The sequence below is a fragment of the Amborella trichopoda genome, chromosome 10 (genome assembly GCF_054954075.1).
Source record: "Amborella trichopoda isolate Santa Cruz 75 chromosome 10, AtrichopodaSantaCruz75HAP2 v2.0, whole genome shotgun sequence".
NCBI lineage: Eukaryota > Viridiplantae > Streptophyta > Magnoliopsida > Amborellales > Amborellaceae > Amborella > Amborella trichopoda.
This window is the reverse complement of record NC_142345.1, coordinates 2988492-2997744: the sequence shown is the minus strand read 5'-3', so window position 1 is coordinate 2997744 and position 9253 is coordinate 2988492. Positions and strand designations below refer to the sequence as shown.

The 9253-nt window shown below is 35.9% G+C and overlaps 1 long non-coding RNA gene across 1 annotated transcript; it reads left to right on the top strand.

The window, feature by feature from the left end:
• Positions 1-6350: 6350 nt before the first annotated feature.
• On the top strand, positions 6351-8780 carry LOC148780003 (uncharacterized). Its single transcript, XR_016043119.1, has 2 exons — positions 6351-6623; positions 8491-8780. It is a non-coding gene; the product is annotated as an uncharacterized LOC148780003 (long non-coding RNA).
• The last annotated feature ends 473 nt before the right edge of the window (positions 8781-9253 follow it).

Sequence of the window (9253 nt, the reverse complement as noted above, 5' to 3'; positions counted from 1 at the left end):
GGTCTCCTACTTATGCTATTGACTACAAGACACTAAAAGAGATTTGGAAAGATAAACCTGTTGATTATTATTTCATTCGTGTTTTTGGCTATGATGCATATGCTTTGATTCCAACGAAAAACAAAGTAAGTTGGATGAAAAATTCAAGAATTTGTGTTTTACTTAGCTATGTTGATGGTACAAAGGGGTACATATTGTGGGATCCTCCTGACCACAAGGTTATAGTTAGCTGAGATATTATTTTCAATGAAAATTCTATGTAGAAAAATAAAGATGAACCAGATGCTAAAGCTGTTGAGGTGGAATGCACCCATGAGAACTAGTGAGATGGTAGTTAGGACCAAGAACATGAAATTGTCCAAGAGCTTGTAATCCCTTGTATTATCCATACTTGCAGTGTGTTTTTCTGATTAGTAGAAGAGTACTTTGCTACCCCATGGACGTAAGCAATTTGCCGAACCAAGTAAATATTTGTGTTTTTGTTCTTTTATTTTTTGCACTATTTTTCTTTCCCCTTTTTTTTGCCAAACTTTGGTCGGTGCAATTCATTCTCTCGGCAATACCATTTGCTGAGGGGTTACAGGAACTATCAACTGCATAACAATACTATGTTCATTATAAATATTATTAAACTCACCAGAATAAAATGCTTCCCCATTATCAATTTTTAGACACTTGATGCTCTTGCTTTTCTGATTTTCTACCAAGGCCTTAAATTTTTGGAAAGAATGAAGGCATTTGATTTCTTTTTTAGCATATAAGTCCACACTTTTTTTTGAACAATCATAAATAAAAGTGACAAAATGTGCAGTACCCCCCAAAGAAACAACATGTGATTTTCATGTATTCGAATGAAAAAATTCTAAAACCTTGTACTTCTAACGGTGAATGAGATCTAATTGATCTTGTATTCCTACGTTAATGAGATCAAACATAATCTCCTATGGGAGGTAATTTCATGAGATGTACAGTACAATGGAACCCATAGATATAGGAGATCTAATTAGAATAAGGAAAGGCATCACGTGACTTCTATTGGGAATGAGAGACCTTTTCCCAACCTAGAATGTAGGAATGACATAGAGGCTCACGTGATGGACTTTGGGTTCCTTTTTAGATAAGTTGTCTTTAAAAGAGAGAGAATACACATGAAATATATGCAAGGAAATATCCAGAAAGAAGAGGGATAGTTCTTTAGTCCTTGGGTGGGTGTTAATGAGAGAGAAAGACCATGTCTTAGGGTTTGAGAGAGAACTTGTAATCCCTTGTATTCTCCATACATACATAGTGTTTTTCTGATTAGTGGAAGAGAATTTTGTTGCTCCATGGGCGTAGACAACTTACCGAACCATGTAAATCTTTGTGTTTCAGTTCTTTGATTTTTTTGCACTATTTTTTTTTTCTTATTTTTGTCAAACATTGGTTTTTATCTTCAACGAGTGCTATCAGAGCGTATCGTTCAGTACAAGGCTAGTGTTTATGCATTCGGTTGTAGAAAAACACATGGCAAAGTATGCGAGCATTTTAATTATGGTGGAGACATATGATAGCAAGCACAATCTTTCCAGCAAGACTGGTAAAAGAATTTATTTGGCTAAAGAAGATGAATTCTTAAAGCTATCCATTAGAAGTTGGCATGGTGATTAGGCGATTTTGATATCAAGGTGGAGAATGTTGGATAAGGTGATTATCCAAAATCACCTACATAAGGAAATCCCATATTATGTGGGATAGAGATTGATATTAATAAGTTTCCTAAAGGAAATAGATTTCCAAAAGGATTAGGACTTTGGATATATCTCTTGGTTATTGAGATATTTGCCATACCTATATGAAGTTTCCTATTTGGTGTGAACTCTTAACCTTATATAAATATGATGAAAGAGCAGAGAATTTGTGTGCCCTATTTGGGTCATCATATGAGAAAGGTAGCTTCCTTTAAAGAAAGAGGCAGAGCCTCCTCAACATCGACAGGCCTCCCTTAGAGAAGAGAGAGCTTTTTATGAAGAGAAACGCCACAAATGTGTCTCCTATAGATTGAGATGCTGGTTTCTTGTAGAGGACTCGTTCCCTTGAAGATTTTGGGTGATTTCCCTATTTAGAAAGAGAAAGTTTCGATTGTTCTTAAGGTTCTCCTCTTGGACAGTGGTTTAACTATGGAATCGAGATGGTCTCTTCTTGGACAGTGATTTAGCTGTAGAATAGAGATGATCTCTTCCCGGATGGTGGGTTGTCTTCGAATTAATATCCTAGCATCAAAGCAGGGAAGACCTAGATGTCTTGAGTACCATATTCTTCTGCAGTAGGGAGCTTCATGTTTGTTATGGTTAGCACCAGACCTGGTATAGTGCAAGCAATGGGAGTTGTGATCAGTTACATGGAAAATCCCAGCCATGATCACTGGACCACTGTGAAATGGATCCTTCGGTATTTGAAACCATTAATAACGGTCACTTTCAATAACATTTCAAAAATAACCAATCCAATATTTTGGGCTCAAATTTAGAAAGGTAGCAGTTCGTAAAAACATTCTAGCATAATTGTCAATCTAATATGTATAGAAAAACTCTTATAGAAATTCAAGAATACGGAGTTATCAAAATTTATGGGATGTCAATTCGCAAATAAACATTTCATTGACAATGCTATAATCAATTGCAAAAAAATCAGTTTTCAAATAATAAGGCAGTCATTTGCACATGTAATTTACAATGTCTAAATATTCAAAAATAGTAGAAAGAAATCTCACAATTTTACTAAAAGCAGAAATATCACATTTATTTCTAATAATTTTACGGTATCTAAAATTTTCTAACAATAGACAAGAAAAATAAATAAATTTATTTCTAAGAATTTACAGCATTTAAAATTTTTAACATAGATAAAATATCACACTTTTATCAAAAAGATTATTTTTCAAAATAATGAGGTCGCTTGCGCATAAAATTTATCGTGCCTAAAATTCATAATAATAAGCAGAAGTAATTATTTCATTTCATTTTTAAAAGAACGGATTATTTTTCAAGATAATGAAGTTACTTACCTAAAATATTTGAGAGGGCGCTTCCGATAAAAATTCGGCTAAAGAGAGAAAGAGCTCACTGCGTTTCGACTAGAGAGAGAAAGATCTCAAAAATTTTCTAGGGTGGGAGTCCTCGCTTCTCCTATTTAAATTCTTTAGATACCTTATTATATTATTTTATTAAGTTACACCTCATACATGAGGTGTAACAATTATATTACACCTGAACGTTTAAAGCCCACGCCCACTAAAGGACCAGGCATGCAGCAAAAACTTAAACCAAAAGCTTTTGAAAGTAGTGATGGTCCCTAAGGACTATCATGCTCATATGGACTATCACTTATTAAAAGTTTCTTCTTTTTTTTTTTTAAAGTTTAGAATTGTTACATAATCCCTTGTATTCTCCATGTGTATATGATATTTTTCTGACTAGTGGAAGAGAACTTTGCTGCCCCATGGACGTAGGCAACTTACTGAACCACGTAAATCTTTGTGTGTCTATTCTTTTATTTTTCTGCACTATTTTTTTTTCTTTTATTTTTGTTGAACCTTGGTTTTTATCTTCAACAAGTGCTATCAGAGCGCATGGTTTAGTACAAGGCTAGTGTTTGTGTATTCGGTTGTAGAAAAACACATTGCAAAGTATGCGAGTGTTTTAATTGAGGTGGAGAAATATGACAGCAAGCACAATCTTTCCAGCAAAAATGGTGAAAGAAGTTATTTGGCGAAAGAAAATGAATTCATAAAGCTATCCATTGAAAGTTGGCATGATGATCAGGTGATTTTGATATCAAGGTGAAGATTGTTGGATATGTTGATTATCAAAAATCACCCACATAAAGAAATCCCATATTATATGGGATTGAGATTGATATTGATAAGTTTCTTAATGGAAATAGAATTCCAAAAAGAATATGACTTTGGATATATCTCTTAGTCATTGAGATATATACAACACTTATATGAAGTTTCCTATTTGGTGTGGATACCTAACCTTATATATAAATATGTTGAAATAATAGATAATTTGTGTACCCTATTAGGGTCATCACATGGGAAAGGTAGTTTCCTTAAAAGAGAAAGGCAAGCCCTCCTCAGCATCGGCAATACCACCCTTAGAGAGAAGAGAGATTCATACGGAGAGAAATGCACAAATGTAGCTCTTGTAGATTTTGAGGCTAGTTGCATGTAGAGAAGTTGTTCTCATAAAGATTTTGGTTGGTTTCCCTTTTTAGAGAGAAAGTCTCGGTTGTTCTCAAGGTTCTCCTCTTAGACAATGGTTTAGTTGTGGAATGGAGATGGTCTTTTCCTGGACAGTGATTTAACTGTGGAATAGAGGTGGTCTCTTCTTGGACAGTGGTTTAGCTGTGGAATAGAGATGAGAGGTCGACAATGGTGCGGATCGGGAGACTAAGTCTAAAAGGGTTTACTCAACTGGGTTTTTATCGAGGATTAAAGAGGTAACTCTCTGTCCCAAATTTGTGATGTAATTTTTCGTTGGTATAGTGGATTTCAGTTTTTCGTGCCCGTGGATGTAGCCCTCTTGGGGTGAACCATGTAAATTTTTTTGTTCTTGTGGTTCTGTGTTTTATTCCTTATTTCTCATATTATGGCTCGTGCTCTAGCTTATTTTATTTTTAGCTTGAGAACTACATGATCTTGTTGGTGTGTGAGCCCATTTTTTTTTGTGAGCCACGTGAGGTCCATGAAGCCCGTCAATGGAGAGCATCTTTGGAAGAAGAGATGGAGGCCTACGATAAAATAAAACATGAGACCTCATCAAATTACTAGAGAAGCGAAGGGCAATTGGTTGCAGGTGGGTCTTCAAGAAGAAGAAATGTCCTAATGATACCGTTGACATATACAGAGGTCGATTTGAGTTAAAAGGGTATACTAAAAAAAAAGGTATTGATTTTGATGAGATTTTTTCTCCTGTTGTGCACATGTCCACTATTAGAGTTGTTTTGGCTATGATTGTTATTCTTGATTTAGAGTTGGAAGTTGCATGGTGACTTAAAAGAAATTTATATGACCCAACCTTAGGGCTTTATTGAGGAAGGTAAAGAGAATTTGGTTTGTAGGCTCAATAAATTGTTGTATGAGTTAAAACAAGTGCCGATGTGTTGGTACAAACAATTTGAGTCTTTCATGTTGAGCTTGAATTTTCGTAGATGTGAAGCTGACCATTGTGCATATTTCTGCATATATGGTGATGAAAGCTTTATTATCTTGTTATTATATGTCGATGACATGAATATTGCAGGACCAAACAAAGGAGAATATTGCAACACTTAAAACTCAGTTGGCCAGGGAAGTTGAGATGAAAGAATTGGGAGTCGTTAACTGAATTCTTGAGATGAAAATCTGGTTCACTCAAAAGAGTTATGTGGAGAGGGTTCTGTGACTCTTCAATATGCAGAATGCCAAACCAGTTAGTACCCCATTTCGTGTACTTATGAAGTTGTCTTCGAAACAATATCCTAGCATCAAAGCAGGGAAGACCTAGATGTCTTGAGTACCATATTCTTCTGCAGTAGGGAGCTTCATGTTTTTTATGGTTAACACCAGACCTGATATAGTACGAGCAATGGGAGTTGTGATCAGTTACATGGAAAATCCTAGTCATGATCACTGGACCGCTGTGAAATGGATCTTTCGGTATTTGAAGGGAACATGCGATGCTGGTATTTGTTATAGTGGAATAAATTTGAAAGTCACTGGTTATGTCGATGCCGACTTTACAAGTGACTTGGATAAAATAATGTCTACTACCGAATAGGTTTTTTCTTTGGGAGGTAGTGCAGTTAGTTGGTTATTAAAGTTACAATATGTGGTGGTGTTGTCTTCTACAGTGGTTGAGTAAATGTCACTTACTGGCCCGTAGACATAGGCAACTTGTCGAACTACGTAAATGTTTATGTTTTTGTTATTTTATTTTTCGACACTATTTTTCTTTCTTTTATTTTTGCCAAACCTTTGTTTTATCCTTTATTGAGGAAGTATGGAAACATTTCCCTTTAGTATATACACTTCCTTTGGATAATCTTTCGGGTGGATAAGAAATGCTAGGGAAAATCATGTTATGAGACCCGCATGGTATTGATTGACATGAATGAGACCAAAATAATGAATAGAAAAATGTCAACTATACATTGTCTTCTGTTGCCATTCTATGCATCGACAACCACAAGCCATTAATATGGACCACTGAAATGTAAGTTTTGCATGTCGTGGGTGAGTAGTTGGGCCATCTAATCTGTCTCTCTCTCTCTCTTACTCTGCCATGTAATTTCTCTTTCTAAATCACCTACTCAGGACAAAAATAATTAAGAGAAAATGAATGGCATTCCTGTGAAACCAACTCCCACATGGTCCAGACACCACCTTTAACAAGTGGGAATATACCCTCAACTATGATGGGCTCCTCTTCGCTGCCAGGGCAACCTTATGCTGCACAGCCTACTCATTCTCTCTCTCTCTCTTTCTTGGTGTGTGTATTGAAAGGAAAGGATGGAGGCTTTTCGAGTGGTTCTCACGTTGGTTGTGCTGATAGCTGTTTGTGAATGTGGGGTGACGGGCATGGAATCCGAGGCCGGCCGACGTATTTTACATCACCAGAAAAAAAGAAAAGGAAAGAAAATCTACTTTGCGAAAAGGAACATAGAAAATAAATGAGGAAAACCCTCCGGCAAATGAGAACCCCTAGTATTTCAAATCAGTTTTTAGAAATCACTTGCTTAATTTAGAACTCGCCTTAGACAGACCAGATTCTATAGCTAAAACCCTGGAATTGCTTGGGTCTCTCGGTTTTTCACAAGTTTTCATCTTATTCAAAATTCTACAGTCCGACTCAAGCTCGGGACCCTGGTGAATTCGTGTTAGGGCCGAACTTCTGTTAACTGTCTCAAAAATAGGGTTAAAGATGTCTCAGTTTGAATGGATTAGTTGTTTTTTTGGTAAGACATTTGTGGGATTCAAACATGACTTAGTGTTGCAATTGTCAATAAAATGGCCTGACTAATAATTAGGTTGGGCTTGATTAGCTACTCATTGATGATTGTAGCACCGTGGCTCAAGTTTGATTTATTCTGCTAAATATGGTCTCTTACCCTACCATTAAGGGGAAAAAAAAAAGAAAATTGAACAAGAAAAAAACATTGTTTGAATCCCACCATGCTTTTCATGATATTAGTTTGTTGGAGAATTGTACCATACACCGACGAAACATATTGAGAAAAAAAAAAGGAAAAATGTTAAGGCTTTGTAGCCTGCATGGGCTTTTCAGGACTAACTTGAAGGTTGAAACGGTTGAACTCCCTGACTCAAATTAATATGTCTATCACTGTGCGTAAGCAGAAGGAGACGTGAATAGTTCTTACAGTGTTCAACTCCTCGGGCAAGCCAACCTGAACGCGCCTGAGTAACTCGGGCTCGGAACCCCCATCGGGGCTGAATATCCCGATTAGTTGGAAAACAAAATAAATAAATAAATAAATATATATATATATATAAATATATAATAAAAAATTATTTAAAATTATTTTTTTTTATATTTTCTATCATTATGGTAAAGATTGAAAAGTCTTCTGGCAATGAATTCTTGTTTTTATATTTTTTTTCTTGTTTTTTTCATTATTTTTAAAATACCACTGTCATATTTTCAACATCTATTTTTAACTTGAAATATATTTTTTTATTATTTATTTATTTATTTTATTTTTTGGGCCAAGTAACTCGGAACTCGGCACGAGTTACATTCGCTACTTGGGCTCGGCCCATGGCTATGTTCCGCGTGTCTTGTTTTCCAACACTAGTTCATACTTTTTTTTTTTTTGGGTAGATCCGTGGGGAGTACAGGCCCTACCCATTTTTACAAATAATTTAGCAGTTTTCGAATGCGTCAGTGGGAATGGAAACCTAGACCGGTAACTGAGGCTCAAGTAGTGTTACCACCACGACCTCAACCTCATTCTAAGTTCTTATTGTTTCATCTGATGAAGAAGGCTTAGTGCTTAAAACTAAATAGGTCTTCATCTCATCTTTACTATAGCCTGTGAAGAAGACTTCTCGCTTAAAATAAATCCGGTCCTCTCTCTTTGGATGTTCTTCGATCCTACATTCTGGTCCTCGTTTGCAGAAACATTTTGATTCCAAGTGTATTTCTTTGAGCGCTCTATTCCCTCTTTTAGGGAAAGTATATAATGAGACCATTTACCGTTGGTGCAAGATGGTCACAAATAATCTTGATTATTGGATGTGAAATTTGTTGGCTGCATTTATTTTATTTGCCAAGCTCAAAGTTTAAAATAAATTTTCTCAAACTTTGTGGCACACTCAAGCTATCAGATTTCACATCGGATGGTTATAAATAATTGTGACCACCTTGTACCAAAAGTAAATGGTTTCATTGTATACAATCTCTTAGTTTTATACCTATTTCTCAATCTCCATCTGTTCTCTTCTTGCAGGTGTCACATGCACATGCTGCCGTTCATCTTGGGCTATCTGTCAAGTCCTCCACTCTGCTTTTGTGCTGATATGTGGGAATGCTGCCCTTACTGGTGTAAAACTTGTTCGTGCACTGGAGGGGATTCGAAAAGGACACAATGTCAATGCTTGGATTCCTTCGAACATTTCCCACCGCGTTGTCCGGATCAGTTGTCTGATTTATTGGAATTGAAAACCATCTAAATCTGATATGAATGGCAATCCACCAGTATAAATAAATGAAAATATACAAAGAGACTATTTATTTCAACAGGTCACAATCATTTTTATCGGACATATTTCAAATGGGGTAGTAATAACTTGCGAGTGTATTATTAACTAGACTCAAAGTTGGAAATAATAATAATAATAATAATCTTCTAACTTTGTGACACTCCATGCTATCCAATTTGACATCTAATGGCTAGTAGTAATTGTGATCTTTATGAAAAAAAGATAAACCGTATCGTAGTATACAATCTGATAATAAAATCCATCTAAATAAATGGACGAATAGTCATGGTATATAATCCCAAACAAAAAAATTTAAAAGCCAACCATATTGGCTAAGATGGGACCATAAAATAATTGAGAGAAAAATGTCAAATGCATCAACAAAGTTGTGACCCCTAATCTACACATGCCCAGCTTGGCACAATTAACATGCGGGCATGAATGCACGTTTACATCCACAAGAGTGCACCCCACAATCTGTCTGCCCATCTTCACGGGAGCGAATTGTAC